Below are 10,344 nucleotides of genomic sequence, written 5' to 3'. Positions count from 1 at the left end.
GGAGAACCAACCCTCCCCAATTCTCCTCGGGTTTCTGCCCAGGACTCCTGGAAGCAGACACCATTAGCGGTGGGAGGGAATTTGGAGAGCTTCCACCCCCTTGGGTCATTTCAGGGAAGCAGGGAGAACTACAGGTGTGGAGTGTGTTACAACCTCATTCTCCCTGACAGTTTTCCTTTGAAGATCAGAAAACAGCCCCCAAGGGCAGGGCCCCGGGACAGGGCTCAGACATATCACGAGGCAGCAGAAAAGACCTCCCCTCCCTCCAGCTTGATCTGGCCCTCCTTCCTGAGGCCGGCAGTTGGTCAGCACATCATCAGTGGGTTGTGCACAGGCTTAGGAAGGGTCCTCCCCTCATGAAGCTCACAATCCAGAGGCTCAGAAAAGACATAATTCATGAGAGATCAAAGGACATGGACAAAGAAAACATACTAATGAGTGGAAATCAAGAAAATCACAGAAGTAACTCATGTAGAGTGAACATATCTAATTTTCCGTGTGATCTAAGGAACAGACCATTCAGTTTAATTAAATGTTAAGAAAAATAGAGGCACGGTGCCAGGCAACGGGGCTCCAGCTGGGCCACGTGGGCCTGGGTCACACAGACACGGACCCCGCTGGCCAGATGCTGCCAAGCAGACACCGGTGCTGTCTGCACTGAATTCTCCACTGTGGTTAAAGTACTGAAACATTAGTGAATTCACAAAGATGCATGTCCACACACTTCCTTAGACATGGAAGGATGGTCTGGAGCTGCACATTAAAAATATCCAAGCTCAGAAATTGGTGGCCAGAGGCTGGAAACCAGGAAGCTGTCCCAGCCTTCTCCATCTGCACCAGCACCCTCCACTTTCTCAGGGGAACATGGACTGTTAATACATTAAAAATACAAAACAGAATGAAAGTTGATCACTGACCTGCGTCTTGGTCTTTGAGGACAATTCAGCTGCAGCCTGTGACATCCTTTTAATGCAAAGGGTGAAAATACCTTCCACATGTTAGACTGATGAAAATACCATTTACACCGTGGCTGATGTTCAGCTTGTAGGTGAGTTGCCAGCAACCACCATTCAAAAATCCTTCTGTGGTTTAGTAATAAAAAGACATCTTTTGCTGACATGAAAAAAAAAAGAAAACTATAGATGTGTCCAGATATGCATTATCTATTTTCAAAAAAGTATCAGAGTGCAACAAAATATGTACATCAACAAAACTACAGTGGCCATTGTGTTGCCTTTCTTTGGTGATTCATGGAGCACTTCAGAATCTTCTTTTCATGTAGGGTTCCCATTCAGAAAATGCTGTAATTGAAGAAAAAGGGATTCATGAAAAGTTCTAATAGGATTCTGGAGTTTGTTGGATCTTGATGATGTAAGCACCAAGAGATCAGGGACCACTTCTGCCTTGTTTACCACTATGTATCCAGGACCTACAGCTGTGCTTGGCACACAGAAGGTGCGCAATAAATATTTTTGAGTGAATAAGACACCCATGGAAGAGAACAGGAGGACCTTCCAGAACACAAGAGATATGCCTCCACTTCTTTCAACTTACACTCTAGCTCCCAAGGTCAGTCATGGAGTAGAAAAGGACATTTCATCTGCAGCCTGTGACATCCTTTTAATGCAATGGGCGAAAATACCTTCCAGACCGTGGACTGATGAAAATACCATTTATACCCAACAGGATGGGAAATTCCCTGTGCCTTGGGGAATGGAGCTTTGGGGTACAAAAAATGAATGAACTGGGTTTTTATATTTTATATGTACCTCTGGGGATGGAAGCAGAAGTGCATGCTGACAACCTGAGACCACCGTCCTTTCACAAATGTGCAAATCATCCTCATACCACAGGCAAAGGTCTAGACTTCCTGTGGAGTTACCTAGTGCAGACCCCAGGAGGAGCAGTCCAGAGAATTCACCTGCACATCATTTGCAAGCATGGCCCCACGCATGGGACAAGGTACCAGCTCACACCTAAAGCTCCTGCTAGGTGTCAGGAAAATTAAATTCCTTATACATATGAACACATGTAGTATCCCAACAACTGATGGAGCAGGTACCATCAGTATCTTCACTTTACAGATGCAGGCACTGAGGCAAAGAGGTTAGGTCACTAGCTCATAATCACCAGCCAGGATTCCATCCCAGGCAACCTGGCTTTGATTGTAAAGCCTCCACTCCTGCAGGACAACTGGCACCAATTTAAGGGAAATCTGGGTCAGGACAACACAGGGAGGTCATCATGGTAGAGATCTACTGAAAAATTTTGGAGGTTGGGGAAACTGGAACTAAATAATTATAAACTATTTGTCCCCTACAAAAAAAATTAAGTGTACCTAATAATTTTTGATATTGTCCAGATAATATACTGGCTGAATGGAAGCCTGTATAGTAGAAAGTTGGCTATGTCTGGATACTGGGGAATTCTGAAAGGACAATGGACACAATTCAACCACTTTTTATAGACAAAGGGCCAGATTCCTTAAGGGGTCACAGAGTCCTCTCCTTCTATATATAAAAAAAAAAGTTAAAAATTTTCCTATTTGGGAACTCTGGTTTCAAGGGAGTGGTGCAGAAGAGTGGGTTGGGGGTGTCTAATCATAGCTCACAAAATTTAGGAGGACTCCTTGTCCCTGTCTACCAGGAGATTCAAATCTGTCACTATCTTAGAGCACAGAACCACCAAAATTAGAGAATTTATATGTCTCTAGAGATAATATACTGCTGTTTCGTTGTTTTGCCCATGAGATACAAAGCCATAGCAAAGAGTGGAGGCATGGTTTGGATACAACCACCACCACATTCTAAGAGTAAAGACGTGCTTTGTAAGCAGAATGCATTATATTGTGGAAGTGAGAGAGCAGGGGGGCAAAGGGAGAAACACATTTTACATTATTCCTTATTACCTTTTCTCAGGTTACTGTGTTCACAAGTAATAAGCAGTCGAGGATGATTTCCACCTGTAAGGGTCTGATTCTATAGCTGTGAGGCAGTGGTCCTCAACCCTTCTCCCCGCACATCTCCACCTCTCTTCTTGGCAAAAGGGCATGTGGGAAATGGGAAGTGCTTGGGGTGCCATGAACAATAGAGTGACACTCCAAGGTGACACTTAGTGGTGAGGATCTGGGACTGGCTTCACCCCAGATCTGAGTCCAGGGTCAGGGCTGCATTGGGTTGGTGGCTAAGCACCTTTGTCCCACCACAGGGGACCAGAGATTTTTCTTCATGCTGCCTCTTCCCTCCTCTGGCATATCCTGTCTACTCCTCACTCAGCCCATCATGGGAGTAAGAACCCACTGGGTGAAGGCTTTCTTCCTGCTCAAGCCCCAGTCTGATGAGAATTACAGCCTCAGTGCCGTCCTGCTGGACCCCCTGACCACTGATCACCGAGATGAGTCCTTCATCTTTAAATGAGTGACCCATAACCATGTACCAAACACCTCACCATCACACTCAGTTGTGATCCAAGGGCTCAGCAGATGTTTAGGGAAGAGAAGGAGCTGTGGTCGAGGAGAGTCTGGGGAAGGAAAGAGAAGCAGGCTCACCCTGTGCCCGTGCCTTCTTAATTTTTGAGGGAGGAAGTCCTGAAACCCGAGCAACCTCAGTGGCCCTGGTGCTGGTTGAAGTCCAGAGCTCTGCCGTCCACCTAAGGCCCTGCCAGCAAGGACAGGCTCCGCCCCTGGGGCAGGTGGCAGCACGGCACAGAGCACCTCCAGGGCATCTGTGCTCCTGGGGGGCCCTCTCTGATGGAGAGGGGACACTCTGCTCCTGCATCTGATAAATAAGAAAGCGGACACTCAGTCTCTCCACCTAATACTGTCCTTTCCACCAATCACTGGAAAAACAATAAAAATAACCAAACATCCAGTGCCCTCTGTATACCAAGCCTCATCTCTAACTTTTTAGGTATGTTAATTCATTTAATGCCCCCAAAACAACCCCACAAAGCTGAGAACTACTGCTGTTCCCATTTTTCAGGTGAGGACACTGAGGCACAGAGAGGTTAAGCACATTGCCCAAGGTGATGTAGCCGTGCACGGCAGCACTAGAATTTACATCTATGCTGTCTGGTGCCATATGTTGGGCTGTTAACCACTACATTATACTGCCTCTCAGAAAAGTAAAAATGTATTTAAAAGGTTCATTCCGATTCGAGAGGCACTGGAGGAAAGTGAATGAGCCCTACACCAGCTGGATATAATCCAGATGCCATCTGTGACACCTGCCCCCCGAAGTCGGCTGAGGTCTGCTGAAAACTCTCCATCCCGCATGCTATGGGAAGGGTGATGCCCTCACCGGGGTTTTTAATAATTCAGACCCTAACATTTTCCCCAGTTGCTTCCTACTCGAATTTCCAGAATCTCCCGAACTCAGGTTTTCCATCCTCTCTTTTAATATCATCTCTTTATTTTGGCTCCAGGGTAAGCCCAAATGTTGGACAAGATTCCCGCGCCCTCAAGTCTGCCTCTAACCCAAAGTATTACCACTTACAGTTGTGTATAACCTAGTTTTACTGGAAATTTTGAAGTAACCTGAAGATTATTCATAAAAACCTGCCGCGAGAAACTGCTATGTGGAAGGTCTTTGCCAGGTGGGAGTCTCAAGTATAAGCCAGATATAACCACCTTCAAAGATCTCACTGCCTGGTTGCTAGACTCCGAAAAGAGGCGCAGGATTTCTTATCAAAAGCTATTCTCATGAAAGAGCCTGACAAGATTCTTCCTACAAACTGTAAATAATTAAGTTAACTATATTCCCTCTCCTGTGGAATTAGCAACTTTAAGAGGAGATCATTCTTAAGCAAGAGGAGTAATTCTATAAGTAACTCTAGTAAGTAGTGGAATTTCAATCTTCATCAAACAGGTGGAAGAGTGTCTTGAGTTCTTTTAGCCAAGAAGTTCACAACTGTGTGTGTGCATTTGGCACCCAGACACATATACAGAAAGAGTGGATGACAAATGCATTCCCTAAAAAGTGACACTGGGCCCAGGCCCCTTGGTTGGGCAGCTCTTTGGATCTCCTCAGGAGGACCAAGACCCCAGGTAACATGTGGAGAGAGGCAAGAAAATGTCCATCTCTTGCAAGTCCTCTGGGTTCTGCCATGCCACTCGGTTCTAGCAAACTCTTTGTCTAGAAGTTGGATTAGGGATATTACCTCTTCTGCCCCAGCCAGTGGCCATCCCAAGGGGTGCCTTGTTGAGAGAGCGACCCTCCACACCCTCCAACACAGGCTGCTATATCTCTTCCAAGAAGCGATGTAGAAATTCTGGAGTTGCCACCACCCTGAATATGCTGAGTCCACACCTGTCTAGTGACTCATGGTGGCATTGTAAGTCCTAGTCCCTCCCTCAAAAGCCTCAAGCATTATCTCACGTCACCCACAATTCCTCAAATCATTTTGGTACAGTCTCACCAAAGCATTCTGTTGCTTTGGTCTACCTAGTACACAGAAGTACTCTTTTCCATGGGAAACCTATACCATGTGGTTTTGGTAGAGTTGAATCCCTAAAATCACTCCAGCCACCGAAGAGGGGCTATGACCCAGGCCTGATGAAAGTATCTTACTTCTCTGTCCACAAGGATTGTTTCAAAAATGAGCATGTGACTGAAGCCATTCCAAGTCCTCCCTGGGATTTTCCCATCAGCACTTGTGGGAAATATTGTTCCCTTCCAACATGATTGCTAGCTGGGAGTTGGGGAAAATGCCAGAGCTCACTTTCTGCCATGTAGAAAGCAGCTATCTTCAGAATAAGGTCAAGTGGAGACATGCAAAACAAAAAAGCAGGAGAGAGACAATACTGATTCTCTCCTGGATCCATGATTGAGTCAGTTTCTCCACTAGATTGCCCAGGACATTTTCCAATAAGTTCCATTTTTGCTCTCATTACTCTAAGCTGAATATGCTACTTGCAACCAAAAATACCCATCATGAATACAAAGATTTCCATATGCCCCATGACAAGAGTTTTGGGTGAAATCCATGGTGCATTGGTTGGGGCCAAAATCACTGGAACGGGTTGGCCCTCTTTCCTGTTGGTTCGGGGCCCAAGTTGGCACAGTGGAAGCATTTGCAACTATTATTCTACCCTAGTTATTTGTGTGAATCTGTTCAAGGTTATCAGTGATTAAATAGGAAGGTAATATGCATTGGCATACGTGAAAAGAGTTCTTAAAATGTTTTTCTTAAGATTGCATCGGGGAGACAGGACCTAACGTGACAAGTAGACAGACCTTAATCAGAACTCTGATTCAAGGGCATAGGAATGAGCAGAGTCCAGTTGCGAGGCCACAGGACAGAAGCCAGGATACCAGGATTCAAAGCAGAAGGTAAGAGGCAAAGCTCAGAGCAAGACCTTGACCCACCGGCCACAGCCAAAGGGTTTCCCATTCTCCTGGCATTGACCATGTAAATGGCATGGCCTCCTCCAAGTGTGCCACCTTACTGCTACTGCTATTGTCCTTACCAGACTAAGTGAACCACCCTGGGTTCCTGATTTTATGTATGGGGACCTATGGAAGCAGCCACAACTCTTCTGTGAATGTGGGCAAGTCACTTGCTTTTCTGGTCTCTGGTTTCTTTCTCTTTAAAATAAAGATAATCAGTTTGCCTCTCAGGATCTTTGTAATATCAGAGGTAATGCATATAAAGTAGATAGTGAATAAATTATTGCTATTATCATTTTATTGTTCAACAGAGTAGTAAGAGAGTTGTACCATTACCACAGGGTGTTAAAAGCAAGGTTAAGTGAAAGCAAAAATGGGTACCTCGCACCAACACTCTGCTTGGTTGTCATTCAGCTGTAAGTAACAGAAACTCAACTAGCAGAAGCTGAAACAACTGGGGCTTTCATTTCCTTCTGCGATGAGACATCCAGAGCGAGCGGCTGCTGGCATCCATCCAGCTGCTCAGTAACGCCACTGGCAACCCAGGCTCTCTCTGTCTTTCTGCTCAGGCATCCTTAGTCTGTTGACTTGTCACCTGTGGCTGTAACCTCAGTCCCGAGTGGACTATGATCTGATAGCTCAAAGGAGGAGAGAAAGAAGAAGTGGTCCTGTCACATTCCTCCTGTATATTGGGAAAAACCAAAGCTTTCCCAGAACCATGTTTCTACTCCTCGGTGCTTCCACGTGTATCCTTCTTTGGCCAGAAATGTGTCACATAGCCACACTGAGCTGCAGGAAGGACTGGGGAAGTGATTATTTATATTCTCAGCTCCTGCTGTGAAACACAGTAAGGGAAAAGGAGATGAGAGTGGATGCTGGGTACATCAGCTGGGGGCAACTGCCCCACCCTGTGAGTAGGGGGATAAATTACTGTGCTATTTTTGAGGGCCATTTGGTAGTATTCTATTTAATTTAAAATGCACATGCCCTTCAACCCAGGAATTCTATTTCCTTGGAACTCTCCTAGAGAGGCAGTAGCAGATGTTGCCTTCTCGAAGAGCTTAGGAAACGAGCATCAGAGCTGAATCATTATAATAATGAAGCAAATTGGAAAAAACCTAAATGTCTGTCAACATGGGAGTGATGACATGGGAGGTACGGAAACCATGGGATGCCACCCGCATCCGAGAGAACGCCATAGACCTGGAAGGACTGACAGGGACAGATCTCAATGTCAGATTGTTAACTTAGAAACATCGTCTGCAGGGCAATATGCACAATGATCATATATGTGTAGAAGATCCAAAAAAGAACCCAACCCACATTTCAGTTTTAAAATGCTATCCTCCCGAGGAGTATGGATGGATACCACCCAACTGGTTCAAGCTTTTTCTTTCTGGAAGAGGGTGAGGTTGGGGGATGTGAAGAGAAACTTTCTCTCTCTTTATGTTGTTTACATTTTGATAATAAGAATAAACTCATATGTGCCTAGCATGCACGGGGTTGTGGGTTCAATCCCCAGTACCTCCAGTAAAATAAATAAACAAAAAACAAACAAACAAACCTAACTACCCCCCCCAAAACACAGCAAAACAAAAGCAACAAAAATTAAAAAAAATAAACTCATGTGATATTTGTGCAGTTTTTAAAAAGTATGGTACACATGTAGGGTGGACCCTTCAGTGACTTGAAACTGCCCTACTACTTTTACTGTATGTTTGCCTTACCAATGCGACTTTCCTCTCATAATTTTTATCTTTCTGGTTGTGGCCTTTCTTTTCTTGTTCCTTTAAGATCCCTTGTGAAGCTAGTTTCATTAACACTGAAAACAATGGTTAAAATCTTTTCAGGAAATAGGTGCCTTATAGTCGGCGGAAGTCCCAGCTCACCTTCCCTGAGAACTTCGCTTTGGAGGAGGGGCCGCCCTGTAGGGCTGTGGGGTTGAGGATTTCTGGGGGCTCCCATGGTTCTGTGTGTCTGTGGTTCTATGATAAGGAAGGTTTGAGGGCAAGGAAATTTGCGATTGAGAGTTTATTTGCTGATTGAAGGGACGGCAGTGGCAGGGAGGAGGACCACAGGTTGGGTTATAGAAGGGGCCTCTTCCACCTTTGCTTTGGCCATGGGCCTCCAGACTAGTGTTTCTAAAGAAGTCTTTGGAGCTCCCAGAGAGCTGGAGTTTTTGCCGCCAGCACAGACGTGAGAGAAGCCAGGCTGAGAGGCACTGAGGTCATCTGCTGCCTCCATCTTTGAGAGTGGCCACCTGCTAGTCCAGCTCTGTGTGTGCCCTAAGAAGACGCAGGCAAAGCTGGCCAGCACAGAGCCAACGTCATCCAGGCTGCAGACAGCTGGTTCTTTCCCCTTCTCTCTCCTACTTCTCTTTTGCCACCTTCCAAATCCCCCCTAGGTGAGGGTTTTCAAGCCGCAGCCAGAGAATGCCTTCCAACAGCAGATGACGGTGGACAGGATGCAGGATGCCAGCACCACCCCCACTCCCACCCTACCCTCCCCGTGCCCACCCCGGGCTCCAGCCCTCAGCAGCCACTGGGCTCTAATCATAGGAGCCCATCAGTCCTCTGCCCAGGGATGTGCCAGCCGGGATAGTCACTGACGGCTCCTGCTTGTCCAGCCAAATGCCTGAAGCCTACCAGGTGCCAGTCCAGGCCCCCGAGGCTGCCAGATGCAACTGGGAAAGTCAGTCAAGGAGATTGACAATGTGGAGACTCAGAAAACAAACAAGGTGAGGGCTGTTTCTGGGCTCCGAGGCAGATGAAGACCCTAAGGAATCAGGCAGAATAAACAAACAAACATCGAATAAACAAAGCCTTCTTCAGCGGCAACAACACCAACAAAAGGGAAGGTCAAACCAGGGAGGCACTTTCTTTTCTGTGTATACTTGAAGATTTTCATAATAAAATTAACAAAATAGTCCTCAGCATGTCACCCTTCCATGCCCTTGTTTATGCAGCCTCTGGCCTGGAAGGTCCCTCCTCTCACGCCCCATGCATAAATCCTACATTGCCCACGTGGCCCAGTCCAAAGGCCACTTTCTCTAGGAAGCCTTCCCTGATGCCTCCTCTACCACCCAGTGAGAATCAGTCATGACTTCCTCTGGGTTCTTGTATCATTTTGTTCATGTCATGTTGACAGAAGCTATTCCATTCTCACTTATAAACTAGTTGTATGCATGGCATTTCCACCAGCCAGCCCGAGGGTGCCTTAAAGGCAGAGGTTCTGACTTGTTAACCTCTCCATCCTCAGGACCTAATACACGACCTAGGACAACGGGAAACGATACACACGAATAACCAGATCAATCATTCATTTGTTTCATAAACATTATGGTGCATCTGAATACAACGGGCACTTTACTAGGCAGTGATGGTAATGAGACAAAGGAGACAGTAAACCCACTGGCCTCACGGAGCATGGGAATGGGAGCAGCTATGGAGACAGACGATTAGAGCGAGGAGCCATTGGTGCAGGCATGAAAAGTACACCCACGGTAGAGGGGCGGGTATGGAAGAGCGAGCATTCAGTTCTGCCTGAGGCAGGTCAGGAAAGTCTTCAAGAGGGAGGCGATGCTAGCTTGGTGCATTAGTTCCGGTCCACGTGTTGCCGAGTCCGAACTCGTTCTGCTTGCTGTACGACGGGCCAATAAATCGGGAGACTAGGTGTTGGGGCAAGAATAACAACTTTATTTGGAAAGCCAGCAGACTGAGAAGATGGTGAACTAATGTCTTAGAGAACCATCCTCCCCGAGTTTGAATTCAGACTTCTTTTACACTAAAAAGGGAGAGGGTGAAGACCTGGTTCCAGCCAGCCTCCGGAGGGGATGTGTTAACTTCTTCCTTACAAAGGTTAAAGTAAAAGAAACAGATCTAACATAGAGCCAGATTTCCCTGTTACACACGCCAAGAGAGGGTTAGACATGCAAGAGACTCAGTGGTGGAAGGAGCAG

Source organism: Vicugna pacos, chromosome 5 (genome assembly GCF_048564905.1).
Source record: "Vicugna pacos chromosome 5, VicPac4, whole genome shotgun sequence".
NCBI classification, from domain to species: domain Eukaryota; kingdom Metazoa; phylum Chordata; class Mammalia; order Artiodactyla; family Camelidae; genus Vicugna; species Vicugna pacos.
This window is presented reverse-complemented; position numbering follows the sequence as displayed.